The sequence below is a fragment of the Dasypus novemcinctus genome, chromosome X (assembly GCF_030445035.2).
Source record: "Dasypus novemcinctus isolate mDasNov1 chromosome X, mDasNov1.1.hap2, whole genome shotgun sequence".
Lineage (NCBI taxonomy): Eukaryota > Metazoa > Chordata > Mammalia > Cingulata > Dasypodidae > Dasypus > Dasypus novemcinctus.
This window is the reverse complement of record NC_080704.1, coordinates 163,084,581-163,108,076: the sequence shown is the minus strand read 5'-3', so window position 1 is coordinate 163,108,076 and position 23,496 is coordinate 163,084,581. Positions and strand designations below refer to the sequence as shown.

The window sequence follows — 23,496 nt, the reverse complement described above, 5'->3', positions numbered from 1 at the left end:
TTTCTGATGTCTAAGCATCTGAGTATTTTGATATATTAACTCTGAAGATCAATTTCTCCCTCTTGTCTAGGGTTTTATTGTTGATTGATTTTGTGTTAAGACTTTTCTTTGATGCTTGTTCCAACTTATTCTAGACCTTTACAGTAGCCAATATTTATTCAGAATTCCTCAGCTCTTCAACATCTGATTCTTGTCCTGGATATGCAGTACAATTTTTAAGATTGCCATTTTTGTGCCCTTGTTTCACCTCCAAGAGAAAGCTTCCTTTACTCTGTTTCTCCTCTGGGAGTCTTGATCTATAAAGTTTGTTTTTGTGAAGAATTTTCTCTACAGCTCCTATGACTTGTTTAAATTCTCTCCTTCAATCAGTGTCCCATTTTTGGTTAATTTTTCAATTCTGGGACCCATCCCTTCTTACAGCAGTAGAATGTCTTACATAGCCTTCTGTTTAATCTTTTTCAGCATCCATACTGAAAGTGAAATTTTTAAAATTTCTACATTTCAAGCAAAGATCCATCATTAATTATAAGAAAATACATTATAGACACATATTTTAATTATAAAATAATACTTTATAAAATTTTAATTCTTCAAAATATTTAATAATTTATTGAAAATGAAGATAATAAAGTGTACTCCTGTATGCTTAAGGAAACATAACAATTTAAAATATTTACTGCATGTTTCTGAGATTACAGAAATCAAAGCAGGTAAAATTGAAGATAGCTACTAAGAGAGAATAGAGGTACAGAAAACAGATGGAGTTTATCTCCAAAAATTCACATATTTATACCCTAAACATACCACATTATAAACTCTAGAAAATACAGGAATACATAAGCACACATTCTATTAGTAATAAGCATCAGAGCAATGATGTCATTGAATATTACATAGCCTCTGGAAAATTCTTCGTACATTCATGACAGAATTAGAGAGAAATAGGCAAATAACATCTTAGAATTTTTATGAAAATTGTTGTGACTTTGGATATCCTATTAAAAGGTCTCAGAGACCTCTTGCCAATGGACCTTGGACCACACTTCAGGGCCTCCTGGTATAGGCAGTGGCTTAACAAAATGAAAGTTTATTTCTCACTTATATAAGATCCCAAACAGATCAAATGACCCTACTCTTTCTTAATACCATACTATCTTAAATATAGATCCTGAAGCAGAGGAAAAGAGAGAAGAGTTCATGTGGGATATTTAAGAACATGTCTGGAAGAAATTTATGTCAATTCCATACACATCCCATTTGCCAGAATCGAGTCATAATGCCCTAACATAAATGAATGGTAGTCTGCAAAATGTAAAGGATCTCATGAATTTCTGCTAAACATTGAAAGTCTGTCATAATTGTACTAAAGTAAAAAAAAAGTCTGTGTCATACGATACTCAAACATAAACCCAATATGCACCAACTTCCTCTAATGAAATTCCAAGTAATCCACATTGGATTTTAGTACCTTGAATTCTGGGACTATGTCTTTCTTTTTTTTTTAATTCACTTTTTTCAAAAATATTACATTCAAAAAATATGAGGTCCCATTCAACCCCACTGCCCCCAACCCCCACTCCCCCCACAGCAACACTCTCTCCCATCATCATGACACATCCATTGCACCTGTAAGTACATCTCTGGGCATCGCTGCACCCCATAGTCAATGGTCCACATCATAGCCCACACTCTCCCACATTCCATCCAGTGGGCCCTGGGGGGATCTACGATGTCCCATAGTTGTCCGTGAAGCACCACCGAGGACAACTCCAAGTCCCAAAAACACCTCCCCATCTCATCTCTTCCTCCCATTCCCCGCACCCAGCAGCCACCATGGCCACCCTTTCCACACCAATGCCACATTTTCTCTGTGGACATTGGATTGGTTGTGTCCATCACACATCTATGTCAAGTGGGGGCTTAGATTCCACATGGATACTGGATGCAATCCTCCTGCTTTCAGTTGTAGGCACTCTAGGTTCCATGGTGTGGTGATTGACATTCTTCAACTCCATGTTAGCTGAGCAGGGTAAGTCCAATAAATGAGAGTGTAGGAGCTGAAGTCTGTTGAGGTTCAGGGCCTGGCTATCATATTGTCAGTCCAGAGATTCAAATCCCCTAAATATATCTAAAACCCCAACACCAACTACAATTCCAGTAAAGTAGCATGAAAATCTTGTGAAAAGAGATCCCATCTGAGTCCAGTTCCATCACACAGAAACACCAGCTCCAAAGAAGGGCCATCTGACATGCCAGTGAACCCCATCTGCCATGACCATAGAACCCGTGGGTCTCTTTAGCCCTCAAAAGAACCAATACCTGGGGTTGTATCTACTTTATCTGTCTCTTAGACTCTGCTCAGTTGTGCATAAGGGCAATCCTTCTGACAACCTCCAGACTCTTTTTTAGAGACTCATAGCCATATAAACTCATTTCTCCTTTCCATTTCCTCCTTACATTAGGTCAAACAGCATTTTAAAGTCATGTTATTATATGTAGACAGGGATATTCTACTGATCCGCATTGAACCTTTAATTCAAGGTCATTTTCTAGTTGCATCTTCAGCTGGTATTAGTTGGTGATCCCTCAGTGCCAGGGAGGCTCATCCCCGGGTGTCATGTCTGTCCCACACTGGGGGGAATGCACTGCATCTACATGCTGAGTTTGGCTTCGAGACTGGTCACATTTGAGTAACATGAAGGCTATCAGGAGGAAATTCCCAGGCACAATGCTGCTCTCGGACTTGTTCTTATTGCAGGTGTATAGGCTCACAAGCATAGTCATTAGTATCAGGAGCCCACTGTTGGACCCTCATTCCTTCCTGGTTCTTACCATTGCACCTGGGGGACTACCACTGCTCCCCTAGGGACCACGACAGAGCCCCCCCCGCCAGGAACCCAGTACCACCCCAGATGTTGTTTTTAATTGTTTCCACTATGAGTATATCTAAACATTACCATGCACCCTGGACATATGCCCTGTATAACTCCCTGTCAACCATATATAGCCTGTCAATAACATCCCATATCAGTATTCCTCCGCTGCCATTGTTGAACCACTCTGTGATCCAAAACTTCCTGTAAAGTGAATCCCAATATAATGTCAGGTTCCCTTACTAGTAAAATGGAATATAGCGTTGAGTTTAAAGGTTAGATCTAGAGTACATATTGATTTGGAAAAATTTCTACATCCTACCTTTTTCTTTTCTTTTTTCCTAATTATTGAGCTTCTCTTCACAAGAGTCTTAGATCACAGTAATTCATATATACAATATACAGTACTCCCACACATCCACCATAAAACCTTTTCCCTTCCACAGCAATAATCTTTTAACTTATTCATATCATATTTACTGAGACTGATGTACAGACTCCGAAACAATAGCTTTCAAACAAGGTGACATCTGTGCTTACAATGTGGTCCATACTTTAGGATATAGTTTTCTAAATTTTTAGTTATCCTATGTTTTACATTATGGTTTACGTTATTAGTCTGTAGTCCCCTATATGTTTTCGGTGTAATATTACATGTTTTATATTCATCCTCGTGTATACTCGCGAAACTCCTCTCTTGCCCCCACATTTATCTTGGTTCCATCCATTCCACATCCATTTTCCCCTCCCCTTGGGGCCCACAGCAACAGCCAATCTCCATTTCCCGAGGAGCCATGTCCAGAGATACTTGCAACAGTGTTCAGGGCCTGACTTGCTCAACTACCCTAATGCCCTGGGAGCCACCCTTTCTCTCGAGAGATACAGTTCTCTCTATTTGATGGCATTAGTCCTCCCCAGGATGTGGGTCCACCCCAACTCTCTCTTCTTGGGTCTCTACCCAATGGTACAACCCACCCTGGAAAAATGAGCCTTCAGACATTCCCCAGGAGTCCGTCCCACATCAGACCATCCCCTCCGAGCATTCTAAACAGGTAACCCTCCTATTTATATTTTGATACGATTTTCTCAGCATTTTACTCTCAACCAACACCTGACACTATCCTATGTTCGTATGTTGCCCCTCCCGCCCCCCATCCGCCCATCCCCAGCCCCCCCAAATCCGTAAAGCCCCACCCAAAGGCAACCCCTTGCCCCCATTTTATCTCTTCTTTGTGCTCATAATTACTGCCAGCTCATCATAGATTCCACCCCTGCAGATGTCGGCTCACATCCTTCCTCCACCCCCCCGATTTCCTATAAGCCTATTTTCCAGTCTCTAGCTCTCTGAGGCAGATTGCTTATTTCATATCATTGAGGTCATGTAGTATTTCTCCTTCAATGCATGGGTTGCTTCACTCAACATAAGGTTCTCAAGATTCATCCATGTTATGACGTGTGTTTGTAGTGTATTTTTTCTTACAGCCGAGTAGTATTCCATTGTGTGTATATACCACATTTTATTGATCCACTCATCTGTTGATGGGCATTTGGATTGATTCCAACTTTTGGCGATAGTGAACAATGCTGCTATGAACATTGGTGTACATATATCGGTTTGTGTCCTTGTTTTCAGTTCTGATGGGTATATACCCAGCAGTGGTATTGCTGGGTCATATGGCAAATCTATGGTTAGTTTTTTTAGAAACTGCCAAACTGTCCTCCAGAATGGTTGGATCCTTCTGCATTCCCACCAGCAGTGGATGAGTGTTCCCCTTTCTTCACATCCTCTCCAGCATTTGTATTCTTCTGTTTTTTTCATAGCTGCCAATCTTATGGGAGTAAGATGGTATCTCATTGTAGTTTTGATTTGCATTTCCCTGATAGCTAGAGATTTCGAGCATTTTTTCATGTGCTCTTTAGCCATTTGTATTTCTTCTTTGGAGAAGTGTCTGTTTAAATCTTTTTCCCATTTTTTAAATGGGTTGTTTATCTTTTTATATTCAAGATATATGAGTTCTTTATATATGCAAGTTATAAGTCTCTTATCGGATATATGGTTGCCAAATATTTTCTCCCATTGTGTGGGTTCCCTTTTTACTTTCTTGACAAACTCCTTTGAGGTGCAGACGGCTTTAATTTTGAGGAAGTCCCATTTATCTATTTGTTCTTTTGCTGCTCGTGCTTTTGGTGTGATATTCATGAAGCCTGGGACTATGTCTTATTCATCACTGTATGTAAGGTCCTTGACATGAAGTCAAACTTGGAAAAGGACTGCAGAATTACACATAACAGATGACATGGCTGGAGAGAATCTCTGCATAGAGGATACAATAGTCTATGAATGAGAAAGAAAGTTCTTATTTTGTATTTCTCCTTGATCACTGGTGATAATAATGGCTAGTATTCATCACGGAATAATATAACCTAAAGTTTATGTACGTTCATTAAGATCATCATTCCACTATAAAATGAAGAACATCCCCTGAAATCATGAATGGTTGACTATTAGTTGGGCAACTATAGTAGCATCATTGATGACTAGCATTAAATCCAGCTCTCACAAGGTCAAGTTTTGCAGTAGAGAGGAAAATCTGTTCTGCAGACTCAATTGATTACAACTCGATAAAAATATGATTGCATTTCCTTATTTAAGGGACATTAAAACAGCATAGTGTCATATTACAACATTAATGTCAATACTGCCCTCTGCCCCAAGTTAGAATCCTATGATCCTGATTCTGTGGGTCCAAAAATATGCTATTATAAGAACACTGCAATTCTGCTTTATCCTGAATGTCAACAATTGATGACATTCATATGACTAGTTGCTCCACCAACTCCATCAGCCATTGAAATTTTAAAGAGATAATCAACATACTACCAAGTACATTACTATGAGAAGAAGAGCTGAACCATTTACCTATTTCCCAAAGGTTTGAGGGTACCATTGCCTAGATGATATGCTGCAGTACTGCTATAGTCATCAATTTCTAGGGTAGCTTCCTGAATTACAATGATTTCCCAAATATCTATGGGTGTATCCTCAATATCAGAGGATGTATGAAATGATCTTTCTTACCACTCTCCTTTAGTTGAGTATTCCAGAGATTAGTACCTGACCCAAATCAGGCTAGAGTCCTTCCCAACATGGTTTGAGAGTTAGTATCTCTTTGATATTAGTAACTACAAAATATAAAACTTGGGATCTGGCACGATATCATATTCTCCACCTTTGTGAAGGAAGCCAGTATGAAGTAGAATTGAATGGCCAGACAGAAAAGCAAATGAAAGACAGAAAGAAATTCCTTCTTCCAGTTATACTGAAGCCCTGTCCCACACATGGTTTAATTAATATACCCTTTCATTAACATTTTTAAATGTTTTTGAAATTTAAATGTTTAAACATTTTTAAATACTCCTATTTTTCCAATATTTTTCCCTAACTCCATCACACTCACCCAGGTCCTATGGCCATGGCAGATGGCTCTGGAGTTCAGTGCCTTGCCAGTGGGCCCTACTTTGGAATTTGTGCTCATTGATACTTATTCACTAGAGCAAACTGGTCATTTATAATAACCTCAGATAGAAAAGCCACATGAGTTTATTTTTACATGTTTAAAGGAGGTAAATCAGAATGACTTGGGTCTCATACAATATTTCTCTTTTATATTTTCTTAATTCTTCTTTAAAATTTATCTAAATCATAAATTACAATGAATCAACCTTTTTATCAAAGGTTTTTGAAGGAGAGAAGGAGTGTAGTTCAGTTATTTTAAAGAACAAAATATCAGAGAGTGTGTGTAGAAATATTTAACAGAACATTTCTCACTTTTTGATCAAAATGTTATTGCTTCTAAATCCAAAAGTCTTCGACAAATCCTCACTAACATACTGAGGAAGGCACAGAAGGAAGGAAAACTAAAAATAAACAGCTCAAAGAAATTGAGTGCAATTCTCAATAACTACAAGGTCAGTGCATTTGGATGAAGAAACTCAATCAGTGGCTTATGCCTACTTCTCCCCTAAAATAGGACAGCTCACCTGGCTTGATAGTAAAGACAGAGTAGTTCTAGTCTATGTTTTGGTAAACAATGATTTTGGAAAGATGACTTCTAATTCGAGGATGAATAAACATAGAGGCTTATTAAAAACTATTGAAGGACAAAAGAAAGGAAAAATAATGCCAAGCATTTAGAGAAGTTTAAGTCACTGAAAATCATGTACTATAGTCTCCAGAAAATATTTTAGAAACAGTTTGGCAACTTTGATAGGTACAAGAATACATTGCTCCTATGAAATACAATAGTAGAAAATCCATTTTAAAATTACTGAACTAATAAGAACATTCAATAATGAGTCCAGAACACCCCCACAATAAAAAGCAGCACATCGAAGGTGTCATCAGAGTAGGTAGGCAGGGTTCAACTCTCTGACAAAAGCAATGGAGGAAGGGCAAAAAAGCTGCCCAAGGGACCCGCTTTGGGGATCTCCAGACCAGGAGAGTGTTGCATATCCTCCAGAAAACCTAGAGACAGACAGACTAGAAGGTAAAATGAAAACCAGGAATTAATATCTGCCATGGCTGGAATTGGCTCCCATCCCCCACCCTCAAGGTGAATAGCCTTGATACCTGTGGCCCGCTGCAGTCAACTGTGAGGGGAACAGACATCTTCCTCCCTGGGAAGAGTAAGGGTGAGTGGAGGGTGGAGAGTGATTTCTCTTCAGTGAGTTTGGCCAGCAGAGTCTACTGTGAATTCCAAGTGGAGGTCTGCTGCTGACTAGGAAACTACAAAGAGAAAAAACACTTTTTAGAGTCTCTCATCCCAGTCCCCTTGGATTGGATATGCACCCCAGTAGTGAGTCCTTGGCCCAATTTTGGTAACTTAAGCTGGGCAATTTTAAAGATTTAGAATAAGTTGAATCAAATATCAAAGAAGAGTTGTGAAACAAAACCACGAGGCAAGAGATAGAAATCGACCATCAGAGTAAATTCACCAACATGTTCAGATGCCTAGACATCAGTAAAAAATACAAGCCATTAGGAAATAGGAAGAGACGGCCCAGCCAAAGGAACACATCAAATATCTTGAAGAGATACAGGATTTAAGAAAATTATTCAATTCAATAATAATCACATAAATCAAAATCAATTCAAGAAGTTGAAGGAAAATATAACTAAAGAGATAAAGAATATTAAGAAGACATTGGGCACCTGCTCACCCCTTCCTGGGCTGCAGGCACTCCTCACATCACACTCCCTAAGGATGGCCCATGGACCTCAGTGCTGCCTTGCAGAACACACAACAGAGAGGTGGTGGCCACTCACAGTTGTGTTGGCTATGTCAGTGATGTAGCATATGAGTGGCCACCTCAGAATAAGTGGGCACAGTGAGTGGCCTGGTGAGTGCTGACAATATGTTGTATACCTAGCCATAAGTTGCTATCTGAGTCTGGCCCATGAATCAACAAGAACTGGAACTGAATACCAAAGTACATGTTAGAGATGGAAGGAAATCAAAGGGTTCTGCGCCCTCCTCCTTATAACACCAAACAGGGAGTAAGGAAACCTCCTAAGGTTTGATTATTCCTTTTGGTCCATGAATGAATCAAACACTACAAAATATGCTGGTCAAGAAGTGGTTTTCAAGTGCTTTGAGGAAGGAATTCTTGAAAAGTCCTCTCAGGAGTATAATACTTGTATTTTTGAAAATGGCAGACAGATTCAGGAAAATCCTTCTCCATGATGAGCAATGCTGAGCAGCTGGGCCTTATTCCTAGACTCTGCTGTGCTTTATTTCAAAGGATCTTTTTGGAGCAAAATGAATCACAGTCCTTTAAAGTTGAGGTCTCCTACATGGAAATTTATACTAAAAAAGTTCAGGATCTTTTAACATTCAGAGGATGTAGGCAATCTCTTAAATTTTTAGAACATGAAGTTTTGGAACCATAAGTAGATGCTTTATCTCAAATGGCTATCAAAAACTTTGAGAATATTGAGCCATTGATGTCCAAGGGAAATATGTCCTGAATAGTAGCTTCAATCAACATGAATGAAGAAAGTAGCCATTCCCGTGTTGTGTTCAACATAATCACGCAAACACTTTATGACCTTCAAGCTGGGAGCTTGGGAGAGAAGGTCGGTAAGGTTAGCTTAGTGGACCTGGTGGAAACGAAAAGAGTATATATAAAACAGGAGAGTGACTGAAAGAAGGCAGCAAGATTAACAAGTCCCTTACAACCTTGGGGTTAGTTATATCATTACTGGCTGATCAGGCAGCTGGCAGGGATTAAAAAAAAATTGTTCCTTATTGGGATTCAGTCCTCACTTGGCTTCTTAAGGACATTTTAGGGGATAACAGCTAGACCTCCACGATAGCCACCATTAGCCTGGCAGCAGAAAACTACAAGAAGACACTCTCCACATTAAGATGCAGACTGAGCCAAAGGATTTTTAACTATGCTATTGTCAATGAGGATCCTTACACTAGGGTTATCTGAGAAATATGAGAGGAAGTAGAAAAACTGAGAGAGCAGCTCTCCCAGGCTGAGGCTAGGATGGTCCATGAAAAGGAGGAAAAGCTCAAAGAATCTTAAAATCTGGTAAAAGAACTAACTGTGACTTGGGAAGAGAAATTGAGGAAAACAGAAGAAATTGCACAGAGAGACAAGGGCAACTTGAAAGTATGGGGATTTCCCTTGCGATATTGCACATCAAGTTGAGATATGACATGTGCAATTTAGACAACCTAAATGAAATCCTGCTCTCAATGAACTCCTCATTTATTATTTAAAAGATCATGCCAGGGTGGGTGAAGATACTTCTCAGGATATATAGCTATTTGGTATATGAATTCAGCCTGAGCACTGTGAGATTGTTATTGCATCTGATAGGGAAGTTTGTCTTACTCCAAAAGAAAATGCAAGGTCCTGTGTAAAAGGCACCCCATGTGCAGTGTCACCCAGCTGTGCACAGTGATAGAATTCTGTGGGAAAATAACCACTTTTTAGAATTAATTTTCCTAAGAGGAAATGGCAAAATTGGTTGAAAGACTTTGAAAAAATATACGTCCACCAGAGAATAATCTGGATGCAGAATTGAAGCTTCCTCACAACTGGACTACAATTATGGATTTGCACAGATGAATCATGAAAACACTGAAAAACAATGACTCAGTTCAAAATGTGGTTCAGGTCATGGAGAAACAATACCTAGATGAAAAGAGGACTGCCCTTGAAGAGCAGTGGTTTATGTACGAGCAGTAATTGGAGAAGCTCTGGCAGCAGCTGTTCCCTGAGAGGTAGTCCCCAAGCAGTAGCCTTACCTACAGCAGCAGGACAGTCCAACAGATGGTGACTGAGTAAGCAGATGAGAGGGACAAACTTACCTGAAAAAGTCTGGCAAAACTGGGAGATCAGCTAGTTGAAGCTAATACCTTGGTGAAGGAAACAAACTTCTTAGCTGAGGAGATGAGCAAAATCATTCATTTCCAAGAGACTCTTCATATAATTGCTCCAAATCTCAGTACCAATAGAAATAGAAGGGCAATAGTGAGTGAGTCAGCTGTTCAAGTGAAGTGGAAACAAAAGAGTACCTACCCTTGGACCACTGAGAAGCTGGAGAATGAATTATAAATTTATATGAGAGAACTGTATCAAGAGAGAAAAGAGGAGGTACCAGGAAGATGGCATCATAGTAGGCCAGCAGGGCTCAACTCTCTCACAAAAACAATGAAGAAAAACTCAAAAGCTGTCTGAGGGACCTGCTTTGGGGATCAGCAGACCAGGACGACCGTGCTGTACACCTCCCAGGAGGGCAGAGAACAGAAAGACAAAAAACTTGGAACAACAAACAAGAGTTTCTAAACCACTGTGGTGGCTGGGAAGGTCTCCCATCACCCACCATCAAGACATTAAGCCAAAATGAAACCCCTGGATCACTGCAGATGACTGAGATTGGAACAAATATCTTCTTCCCTGTTAGAAGTTACAAGGGAAAAGGGAGGGTGAGTTGGATGGTTTCTCATCAGTGAATTTGGCCAGAGGAGCCCAATTTGAATCTCAGCTTTGACCTTACCAGAAACATGGGAAAACGAAGGTTGAAAGAAACAATTATCATGGAATGGTTCATGGAGTACCATCTGCTGGCTGATGATGAAACTGCAGAGAGAAAACTGCTTTTAGGTCTCTCTTTAGCACCACCCCCGGGAGAAAATCTGCACCCCAATAGTGAGTCCCTGGTCCAATTTTGAAACCTTAAGTTGGGCAATTTTAAAGGCTTAGAATAAGCAGAACCAAAAAAATGAAAGGGAAAAAAAAGCAAATGCAGTGCTGAGGGGGAAATTTATAGCCCTCAATGCTTACGTTAAAAAAGAAGAAAGAGCTAAATGGAAGATCTAACTATACATGAGGAGGAACAAGAAAAAGAACAGTAAACTAATCCCAAGCCAAGCCAAAGGAAAGAAATAGTAAAAATCAGAGGAGACATAAATAAAATCAAGAGCAACAACAACAAAATAAATAAAGAAAGAAAATCAACAAAACCAAAAGTTGTTTCTTTGAGAAGATCAACAAAATCAGCAAAACCTTAGCTAGACTGACAGAAAAAAAGAGAAAATAAAAATAAATAAAATCAGAAATGAGAGGGGGATATTACCACTGACCCTGCAGAAATAAGAGAAATCATAAGATGATACTATGAACAGCTGTACACCAAACCTAGAAATGTAGATGAGATGGACAAATTCCTAGAAACACATGAACAACATACATTGACCCTAGAAGAAAAGAAGGCCTCAACAAATCAATTACAAGTGAAGATATTGAAACAGTCATCAAAAACCTCCCAAAGATGAAAAGCCCAGGACCAGATGGGTTCACAGGTAAATTCTACCAATCATTCAAAGAAAACCTAATACCCAGTCTTGCTCAAGTGCTTCCAAAAAATTGAACAGGAAATAATGCTACCAAGCTAATTCTATGAAGCAAACATCACACTAATTAAAAAACACATAAAAATACTACAAAAAAAGAAAATTAAAGACCAATATCTCTAATGAATATAGATGTAAAAATCCTCAACAAATACTTGCAAGATGAATCCAAAAGCATATGAAAAGAACAATAATTATTATATACCACCATCAAGTGGGTTTTATCCCAGGAATGCAAGCGTGTACAACACAAGCAAATCAATTAGTGTAATAAACCACATTAATAAACTGAAAAAGAAAAATCACATTATCCTCTTGATTGAGGCAGAAAAGGCATTTGACAAAATACAGCATTCTTTCTTGATAAAAAGCACTCCACATGATAGGACTAGAGGGAAGCTTTCTCAACATGTTAAAATGAATATATGAAAAACCTACAGCTAGCATTGTACTCAATGGTGAAAGACTGAAAGCTATTCTACTGAGACAGGGATGCCCACTGTCACCACTTTTATTCAGTGCTGTGCTAGAAGTTCTAGTTAGAGCAATAAGGCTAGAAAAGGAAATAAAACTATCCAAATAGCAAAGGAAGAAGCAAACTTTTCACTATTCACTAATGATATGAGCCTATATCTAGAAAATGATGAAGAATCCACAACAAAGCTATGAGTTCAACGAAGTGGTGGGATACAAGATTAATACACAAAAACCAGTAGAATTTCTGTATATTACGAATGAGCAATCTGAGGAAGAAGCCGGGAAAATAATCCCATTTACAATAGAGACTAAAAGAATTAAATATTTAGGAATAAACTTGACCAAGGATATAAAGGACTTGCAATTGGAAAAATACAAACATTGATAAATGAAACCAAAGAAGATGTAAATAAATGGGAGGACCTTCCATATTCATGGATTAGAAGACTAAATATTGTTAAAAGGACAATTCTACCCAAATTTATCTACAGATTCAGTGTAAGCCCAACAAAAACTTCCAGCAGCCTTTTTTACAGAATTGGAAAGACCAGTTATCAAATTTATTTGGAAGGGTAAATTCCAGAATAGCCAAAAATATCTTAAAAACAAAGAATGAAGTTGGAGAACTCATTTCCTGACTTTAAGGCATATTACTTCATTACAGTGATAAAAATAGCTTGGTACTGGAATAAAGATAGACATGGTGACCAATGGAATAGAATTGATTGTTCAGAAATAGAGCCTCAAAATTTATGGCAAAATGATTTTTACAAGGCTGTCAAGCTCACCCAGCTGGGGAAGTACAGTCTATTCAACAAATGGTGCTGGGAGAACTGGATATCCATATTGAAAAAAAAGAAGGAAGACCCCTATCTCATACATTATACAAAAATTAACTCAAAATGGATAAAATACCTACATATAAAAGCTATAACCATAAAACTAGAATAAAATGTAGGGAAACAGCTGGAAGATCTTGTTCTATGTGGTGGTTTCTTAAACATTACACCAAAACCATGAGCAATGAAAGAGAAAATAGATAAATGAGACCACCTCAAATTTAAACACTTTTGTGTTTCAAATAGCTGATAATAGTTTGATATCTATGTTATATAAAGAGATCTTACAAGCCAATGATAAAAAAGGATATCAACCCAATGAAAAATAGGCCAAAGGCTTGAACAGACATTTCTCCAATGAGGAAATTCAAATGGCCAAAAAGCACATAAAAAAATATTAAACATCATTAACTATTAGGGAAATGCAGATCAAAACTATACTGAGACATCACTGCACACCTAATAGAATTGTCATTATTACAAAAACAGAAAACTATAAGTGCTGGAGAGGATGTGAAGAAATAGGAACACTCGTTCACTGTTGGCAGGAATATAAAATGGTGCAGCATTTGTGGAAAAGTGTTTGGCAGTTCCTCAGGAAACTAAATATAGAACTGCTGTATGATCCAGCAATCCCATTACTAGGAATATATTCAGAATAACTGAAAGCAAGGACTCAAACTGATATTTGCACACCAATGTTCATAGCAGCACTATTCACAATTGCTAAAATATGCAAACAACCCAAGTACAAATCAACTGATAACTAGATAAACAAAATATGATATATATGTACAATGGAATACTATTCAGTTGTAAGAAGAAATGGCATTGGGATGCATATGACAACGTGGATGAACCTTGAGGACATTATGATGAGTGACAAAAGCCAGATACAAGAGGCCAAATACTGTATGTTCCCACTAATATGAACTAAAATTGTAAATGCTTGGAAATGAACAGAGTTAATGGTAATACATTATGGTGAGTATAAGCAGCACTGCTGATTTATACATGTGATTGTGGCTGAAAGAGGTAGTCTGTGGATGTAATATTTCAATTGAAATGAAGCTAGAGAATAATGTATGAACTGTACAACATAGTGATTTTAGCGGTGGATGAAGAATGGTTAATTTTGTAAGAAAGTTCTTCCTTTACAAAGTGTTAAGTATATGGTGTTACAGGGAAAAATTACAACTAATACAATTTATGGATTATAGTTAACAGTAATATTGTAATTTTTGCAGCAATGACAAAAAAGATACTATATCAGTTCTAAGGGACCACAATGGGGAGGGGTATAAGTGGGTATGGGATTTTTCCTTTTGGAATTAAAATGGTCTAAAATTGATTGAGATGATGATGATAGCATAACTCTGCAGTGATTCTTAGAGCCACTGAGTGTACACTTTGAAAGGATTGTACAAAGAATGGGACTGTATAACACAATGAATTCTGTGGTGAACGATGAACTGTGGTTATCAGAATATGAGAACATTCTCTCATTAACTATAACAAGTTTATAATTCTAATACAAGGTTTCATTAAAGAGGTGAGTTGGGGAGAATTACACCAAATTAAGATATTGGCTATAGTTAGTAGTAATGTTTTGACAATGTTCTTTCATAGATTTTAACAATTGTTTCAAAAAAGTGCAAGGTGTTGGTGGTATGCTAATGTATGGGAATGCTGTATGATGATAGGCATGTTTATTTTATAAGTTCACAACTTATATTATACATTTACTGTTATGGATGTTCATGCATGAATGATAAACATCCATTTAAAAAGTTAAAACCTCATAGAAGAAAGTGTAGGAATACATATTCAAGATCTTGTAGTAGGCAGTAGTTTCTTAAACCTTACACCCAAGGCATGAGCAACAAAAGAAAAATAGATAAACAGGGCCGCCTCAAAAGTAAAGAAAATTTGCACCTCAAAGGACTCTGTCTAAAGCATAAAAAGGCAGCTAACTCAATGGGAGAAAATATTTGGAAATCACATATCTGATAAGGGTTTAATATCCATGATATAAAGAGATACTACAACTCAAGAATAAAAAGACAAATTACCCAATTAAAAAACTGACAAAGACCTGAATAGACATTTGTCAAAAAAAAAAAAAATTGGCCAAAATAAATACATGAAAAAATGTTCAACATTTTTAGCAATTAGGGAAATGCAAATCAAAACTACAAAATAAGGTATCATTTCACACCTATTAGCATGGCCACTATTAAAAAGCCAGAAAACAAGTGTTGGAGAGAATGTGGAGAGATAGGAATGCTTATTCACTGTTTGTGGGAATGTAGAATGGTACAGCCACTGTGGAGAACTGTTTGGCAGTTCTAAGGAAATTGACTATAGATTTGCCATGTGACCTGGCAATACCACTGTTAGGTATATAGCCAGAAGAACTGAAAGCAGGGACATGAACAGACACCTGCACACTGATAATCACAGCAGTGTTATTCACAATTGCCAAAAGATGGAAACAACCAAGGTGTCCAACAACCAATGAATGTATAAACAAATTGTGGTGTATACAAATGATGGAATATTATGCAATGCTAAGAAGAAATGAAGTCATGAAAATAAGACAACATGGATGAACCTGTAGGACATTAGTTTGAGTGAAGTAAGCCAGGCACAAAAGAACAAATACCGTATGATTGCACTATTATGAACTAAATATATTATGTAAACTCATGGAGTTAAAAATTAGAATATTAGTCACCAGAAAATAGAAAGATGGTAAAGAATGGAAAGCTGAGGGTTAATTTGTGCAGAATTGGTAAAAAAGGTTGTGTGTAAATCTTTGGAAAGAAATAGAAATGTTGAAAGCACATCTTACTGTTTTTAACTAGCAGAGTTATTATATGGGTATGACAGTGGTTGAAAGGAAAAGTCTAAGGTCATGTATATTACTAGAAGGAAAGTTAAAAATGTAACATGGGACAGTATAATATAGTGAAACCTCATGTGAAATATGAATATGGGTAATATTGCATATATAAGACTGTTCTTACAAAATATAAATACAAATAAACTAGAGAGACAGGAACAGAATAGCAGCTATATGTGGCAGGGAAAGCATAGAGATTGAGAGGTGATGAGTTGTTTTGTTTGTTTTTATTTATTATTATTATTGGAATAATGAAAATGTTCTAATAATATTGAAGTAATGAATGCACAACTATGTGATTATTCCAAATACCATTAATTGTACACTTTGGATGGATTTATGCTTTATTAATATGTATTAATAAAATTAATTTGTTAAAAAAGAGTGGAAGGAGAAAGTTTCTGAGGCAAAAAACTCTTTGGAAAATGAGATGATTTCTATGAAGCCCAAGAGAATCACAATCTAATAAGAATGCCTAATGTGTTCTTGGAGTACCTCTTCTGTGATCATCAGCTAGCAGGGGGCATTGCAGGGCACCTCCATGTGGAATTGATATGCATTACCAGAACAGTTACCAGCATGTGGTAAAGGATGGCTCCTCAGGGAACTCCAGTGAAAGTGGGGGCCTAGAAATCACAGACAGGAGTGGAGAGATCATTTAATGAGTCAAAAAGCTTACATGCCAGGTTTAAAAAAGGGGGCAACTGGGCTTCCCCTAAACCTTTTGAATTTTGTCCTCTGTCAATACACTCTTCTGGGACCAGTATGATTCTATGGTGGCCACTCCAGTGGTGCACCCAGAGGTGCCTTCCCTACAGTTCAAGGATGTTCAATATACAGTTACTTTCCCTCACTGTGAAATTTACTATTTGCATGGAATATCTTTTTTCTAACCTTTCACTTTCAACCTGATTATGTCCTTATGTCTGAGGTGAGTCTCCTGTTGAAAGCATATAGATGGCTCACATATTTTATCCATTTTGTCATTGTATGTCTCTTGATTGGGGAGTTCAGTCCATTACCATTCAATGTTATTACTGTAAAGGCATTACTTACTTCATCCATTTTATCCTTTTGCTTTCTGTTGTCATATTTTACTATTGTCTGTCCTTTCACCCTTTAAATTGCCCTTATTAATAATCTTCCTTTCTACATCTTCTCCAAGTCTCCCACCCTTGTCTTTTCCTTCCAGACAATAGCACTCCTTTTAGTATCTCTTGTAAATCCTGTCTTTTGGAAATATACTCTCTCAGTTTTTTATTTGTCTGTGAAGAATAAACTCACCTTCATTTTTGAAGGACAGTTTTGCCAGATACAGAATTCTTGGCTAGCAGGTTTTTTTCTTTCAGTACCTTAAATACACCTAACCACTTTCCTCTCTCCCCCATGGTTTCTGATGACAGGTCAGCACTTATTCTCATTGAGGTTCCCCTGTATTTGATGCATTGATTTTCTCTTGCTGCTTTCAGAATCCTCTTTTTACCTCTGGTATTTCTCATTCTGAATAGTAAATATCTCAGAATAGGTCTACTTGGATTTATTCTGTTTGGGGTGAGTTGTCCTTCTTGGATATTGATATTTATGTTATTTCATTAGGGTTGGGAAATTTTCAGTCATTACTTCCTCAACTATTCTTTCTGCATCTTTCCCATTCTCTTCTTCTGGGACACTGAAAAAGCATATGTTTGTGCATGCATTTCGATGTTGCCATTCAATTACCTAAGTCTCTGTTCCATTTTTTCCATTCTTTTCTCCTGTCTTTTTGAGTATAGAGGCTCAGTCTTCCAATTTACTAATTCAATTCTCCATCAATTCAAATATGCCATTATATGCCTCTACTGTATTTTTAATCCCATCTATTGTGTCTTTCATTCCCATAAGCTCTGTTATTTTCTTTGCAGGCTTTCACCTTGTTTTTATGAAGACCCACTGACTTCTTTCATTCTCAAATCTAAATTAAACAGTTTATATTTTTAACATGCAAAAATTCTGCACCAATTAAATACAAAAAAGTTGGAAATGATATAAATTAGTTTTTTTCTTTCTCTTAATCAAGCAATAGTAAACTACTACAGTCAACTCACTGTACACAAAAATCATGAATACCCAAGGCATGAGCAATAAAAGGAAAAATAGATAAATGGGACCTCCTCAAAATTAAACCTTTTTTTCTTCAAAAGACTGTCAAGGAAGTAAAAAGGCAGCCTACTCAATGAAAAAAAAAATATTTGGAAACCACATATCCAATAAGGGCTCAACATCCAAGTTATGTAAGGAGGTCACACAACACAAAGATAAAAAGATAAGCAACTCAATTTAAAAATGGGCAAAAAAATTTGAATAGACATTTTTCAAAAGAGGAAATACAAATGGCTGGGAACACCACTACATTCCTTTCCTCAGTCAGTCCCACCCACTGCTCCACAAGCCAGGTTTCATGTTTCACATTATCCTCCATTTTCTTTTTTATTGTTTACTTTTTAAATCTCTTCCTCTAATTATTCTGTCATTTAAAGAGTGCATCAGACTACCTCTCTTATATAATGTAAATCTTCTTCCTTGTAACTGTTCAGCCCTCTTTGGAGTTTGGTGGACCTGACTGTTAGGCCAAAAGTTACATGAAAAAAAAAATGTTCCACATTAATAGTTACTAGGGAAATGCAGATCAAAATTACAAAACCTTATAGAATGACCATTATTAATAAACAGAAAACTACAAGTGCTGGATAGGATGTGGAGAAGTAGGAAAACTCCTTCACTCTTGGTGGGAATGTAGAATGGTGCAAACTCTGTGGAAGTCAGTTTGGCAGTAACTCAAGAAGCCGAATATAGAACTGCTGTATGATCCAGCAATCCCATTATACTAGGAGCATATTGAGAAGAACTGAAAATAGGGACATGAACTGACATTTGCACAGCAATGTTCATAGCAGCACTTTTCGCAATTGCTAAAATCTGGAAATAGCCCAAGTGTCCATCAACCAATGACTGGATAAACAAAATGTGATATATACATATGATGAAATACTGTTTAGCTGTGAGAAGCAATGAAATTGCAATGCATATGACAACATGGATGAACCTTGAGGACATTATATTGAGAGAAATAAGTCAGGCACAAAATTAAAAATATTGCATGGTTTCACTAATATGAACTAAATACAATCAGTAAACTCTGTAAACTATAGAGTATAGGCTACTATACTCTAAACTATAGAGGTAAACTATAGAGTATAGGCTACTAGGAGATAGAATGTGAGTTGAGACTGGGAGCTGATTCTTGATGCCTGTAGAATTTTTATTAAGATTCATTGTAAAAGTGTTAAATGAGTACAGTCAATGGTAACACTTTATCGTGAGTATGACTAACACTGCTGATTTGTAAATGTGATTGTGGCTGAAATGGGGAGTCTTTGGACTTAAATATCAATTGAAATAGGGAATAATCTAAGGGAATGTATAAGATAGTGATTTTGGTGGTGGATGAAGACTGTGGTTAATAGTACAAATATAAGAATGTTCTTCTTTTACAAAGTGTTAAGCATGTGGTGATACATGGGAAAATTATAATTAATATAACTTATAGAGTGTAATTAACAGTAATACTGTAATATTTATGTAACAATAGCAAAGAAGAAGAAGTTATATCAATTCTAAGTGACATAACAACAAGGGATTATAAAAAGAGGGTATGGGATTTTTCTTTTTGGAGTAACAAGAACATTCTAAAATTGACTGAGATGATGACAGCACAACTCTGTGATGAAAATGAGAGCCACTGAGTGTGCACTTTGAATGGACTGTATGAAGCATGGGACTATATAACACAGGAGATCCTGTGGTGGTAGATGGACTGTGGTTAACAGAACAAATATGAGAACGTTCTCTCAGGAATTATAACAAATATATAATATTAATACAGGGTGTTACTAATCAAGTGGGTTGGGGGAAAATACACCAAATGTAAGATATGAAATATAGTTAGTTGTAATATTTTTATGAAGCTCTTTCCTGGTTTGCAACAAATGTTTCACAACTACGCACGGTGTTAGTGGTGGTGTGATGTATTGAAGCCCTGTATGATGTTATGAATGTTTGTTTTATAAGTAAACAAACTTTACTATACATTTCTTGACTACATATGTTCATTCATGAATGAAATAAAAACCTACGAAAATGTTCAAAATTGTATTTGAATATAATACTACTTGTACTACATAAAAGGCATTAAATATATTCAAAAGAAAAAGTCTCTGGAAGAAACAAAACTTGTACACAATGCATTATCTTTGTTGGTGAATTATTTTTCTTGTCTTCTTGATATTTTCTATATTGTAAAAAGATTATACAATTAGAATGCTTTGTTTCATATAAGTAACAAACAATAAAACATTATTTTGAAATAATAGTTTATCCTTTGATATCAAGGGATTCTTTCCCTGGGCTTTGTTCCATTATTCTAGGTCAATAAGTTCACATACCTATAGTAATTTTAATTGGCTTCCCATCATCATTTATTTTGGTTTATGATCATAATCTTTGGTTAGTCTTAGTTCATGCCTGTTTTCCTGATGTAATGATCAGTAACACCATGGTTCACTACCAAAAGTGGCCCAGCTTGGAAAATGAAGTATATGGTCACCCTATTTTTAAAAGAAATGCTTTCTGGTTGTGATTCTTAGCACCTTTGTTATCAGCACCATCATCCACACCTTACATTTATGGTTCAGGATCCGCACCATTTTAAGAAGGTAGTATTTCTCCATTGTGGTTCATTGTTAGATGAATGTTTAAAGGGTATATAGAGATATTACATTAGTATTCAAACTAAGATTTGTCTTCTGCAAAACATATTATACACCACCTCTACAAACAATTTGAAAAACTATTTTTAAAAGAATGCCAGGGGTATAATCCAATACAAAGACCATGATCTTGTTCAAAGGAAGACAAGGGAGAGAGAGACAGTTTAGATTTTCTCAGCTCTAGTGAAGGATAATCGAATTCAGGGTAAATCAAGGTCTAACTGATAAAAAATTAAATGCAGTCTTGTGACTATAAATGCTTTCCTGAGGTCCCATGGACCATGTTAACCTGCCTTCATTGTCCCCTAAGGTGAACAGAAGTGATAAAGTAAAAATCTCTTTGCAAGGTAGTAATTGTTCCCGTTCCAGGGTGGTAACCACAAAGAAATCTATTTTTCAGTTGTATCCTATTATATTTTTTTCCTTTTCACCTTCACACTAACCTCAATGCACTGCTGTTTCTGTATCATCTCAAATGCACCAAAGTAGTATTTTAGCTGATTTCCAATTTCACTGCCACTTCAAAAGCTTGTGTGCCATGACTATCCTTGGGAGATTTACTAATGGAAGACATGAGTAGGAAGAATGAAGGCATAATAATAAAATTACTCTTTTTCCCAAACCTTTTTCTTCAGCATCCCTTTGCTACACAACATTGGTTACCCTGCTTCTAATTTATAAACAACAAAAAGGCTCTTCTATAAAATTAAATTACAGGACATCTTTCAAAATCAGTACCTGTGATGACTCAAACATCAGGTTGATAGAACTAATTTTTCCTAAGGGTTTCATACAATTGATGATTATTATTTTCTCCCATAATTTTCATTTACCTGACTAGAAACAATTCAAAATATTCAAGGTGGGTAGCTAGGTGGTGTATATTGAGTGAATAGCTATGATGTAATTATGATAGTACCCTAGAGTATGCTATTTTTTAGCAAACAAAAGCAGAACATGCAGTACTCACACATAATTACTGATCCCTCCTCACTAAAGAGCCATGGTTTGAGTCCCTTTGCTTCCTGTCAGTTCAGAATTATGGTTTGTGAAATTGAAAGTCAGTTACTGAATTTCAATGTGTTCACTATCTGGTACTCCTGCCTCAGAGATGGTTGCCTTACAAAGAAAGAAAGTGTGTATTATAATTTTTCCATGTTTCTCTTTGAAACCCTTTCATAGACTCTGGGAGAAGAACGTACAATAGAGAAACACTATCCAAAAACATCTATTCTCACAAATGATTTTTTGTGTATTGCTGTAATTAAGCTACTTTTAAAGAGCATTACATAACACTAGTTTGCCATGCTGTGGTTACTCTTCATTACCTTCCATATGGAGCACAAACCCCCTCAGACTGACATTCAAGGAACAGTCACATAAAAATTCAATTGTATATTCCAAGCTTATCACCTATTACCTGCATTTGATAATTCGTAAGCACTTACTATGTGCTAGGAATAGTACTTGCACTAAAAGGGAAATAAACCATTCAAAATATAGGCTTAACCCTAAAAAATTATAGTCTACTAGAAGAATAAAGACCTATACATAACTCTAATACAGTAGAAAAGTTTTCAAAAAGTACAGGTAAGTAAAGTGCACAAAATAATTACAATTTAAGATGAAGGAAGCAATTTAAGATGAAGGAAGATGTCATATAATTATGACATTTTGGATTTACATCTTAATATGAGAACTCTAAGTTCCCTAGAATAGAACTGTCTTTCAATGCACAAGACAATCAAGTCCAGAATTGTATCAGTCAGAAATCTCTCCCAGTTGATATTTCACTGCTTCCTTATATAAAAATAGCAATGTCTATATTAATGATCCTGAGATAGTGAAAGAGCCTGTTGTCCTTTTGACAACACCTAAAAATGATTAAAACCATAAAATGGTAGAGCTGGCTGGGACAGATGGGAAAACCAAAGTACAGTGAGATTAAACCGTACTCCGTGAATCACACAACCAGTGGCAAAGCCAGAATCAAAATCTAATCCTGACTACTCTACTACTCTTTCCCCAGCCCCTCAGGGCCCACAGTGACACCAAGCTTCACTGCTTAAAGGACAAGATTCACAGATACCTGCAACAACGCTGAGGGCTTAACATACTAGTCTGTCCTCCCCCATTGGGAACCACCCGTGCTCGCCAGGGACACCCGCCCTTCTGTTTGAGAACATCAGGCCTCCCCAGGATGGGGGTACAATACTTCCCACTCATTGTATGGGTCTCCATCCATTGAAATAACACTATGACAAGATGAGCCCTCACACACTCCCTAGAAGCCTGCCCCAGGTGCACCCTGTGCCAGATGTCCCCCGTCAAACACCTTAAACCTGTAACCCTTCCTTTATTATATTTTCTAAAGAGTTTTCTCAACATTATAGTTTCAACCACATACCTGACAATCTCCTGTGTTCACCTGCTCCAGAGCAATGCACTATGAATGGTGAAGTAGGGAGATACAAGGATCCAACCCTCACCTGAAGCAAAGTTTAAGCTGTCAAAAACTGCCAGAATCAATCTTTTAGGAACTTCAGAACTTAATCAAAAACTAACAATAAGGGAGTAGTGGTTGAGACCTGCTTCCCATATATGAGGTCGCAGGTTCAATCCCTGGTTCCTCCTTAAAAGAAAAAAAAAAAACTTAACCAGCAGATT

The 23,496-nt window shown here is 36.9% G+C and overlaps 1 pseudogene; it reads left to right on the top strand.

Moving 5' to 3' along the window:
• Positions 1 to 7,314: 7,314 nt before the first annotated feature.
• Positions 7,315 to 16,917, top strand: LOC101426677 (kinesin-like protein KIF13A pseudogene; annotated as a pseudogene).
• Positions 16,918 to 23,496: the final 6,579 nt, after the last annotated feature.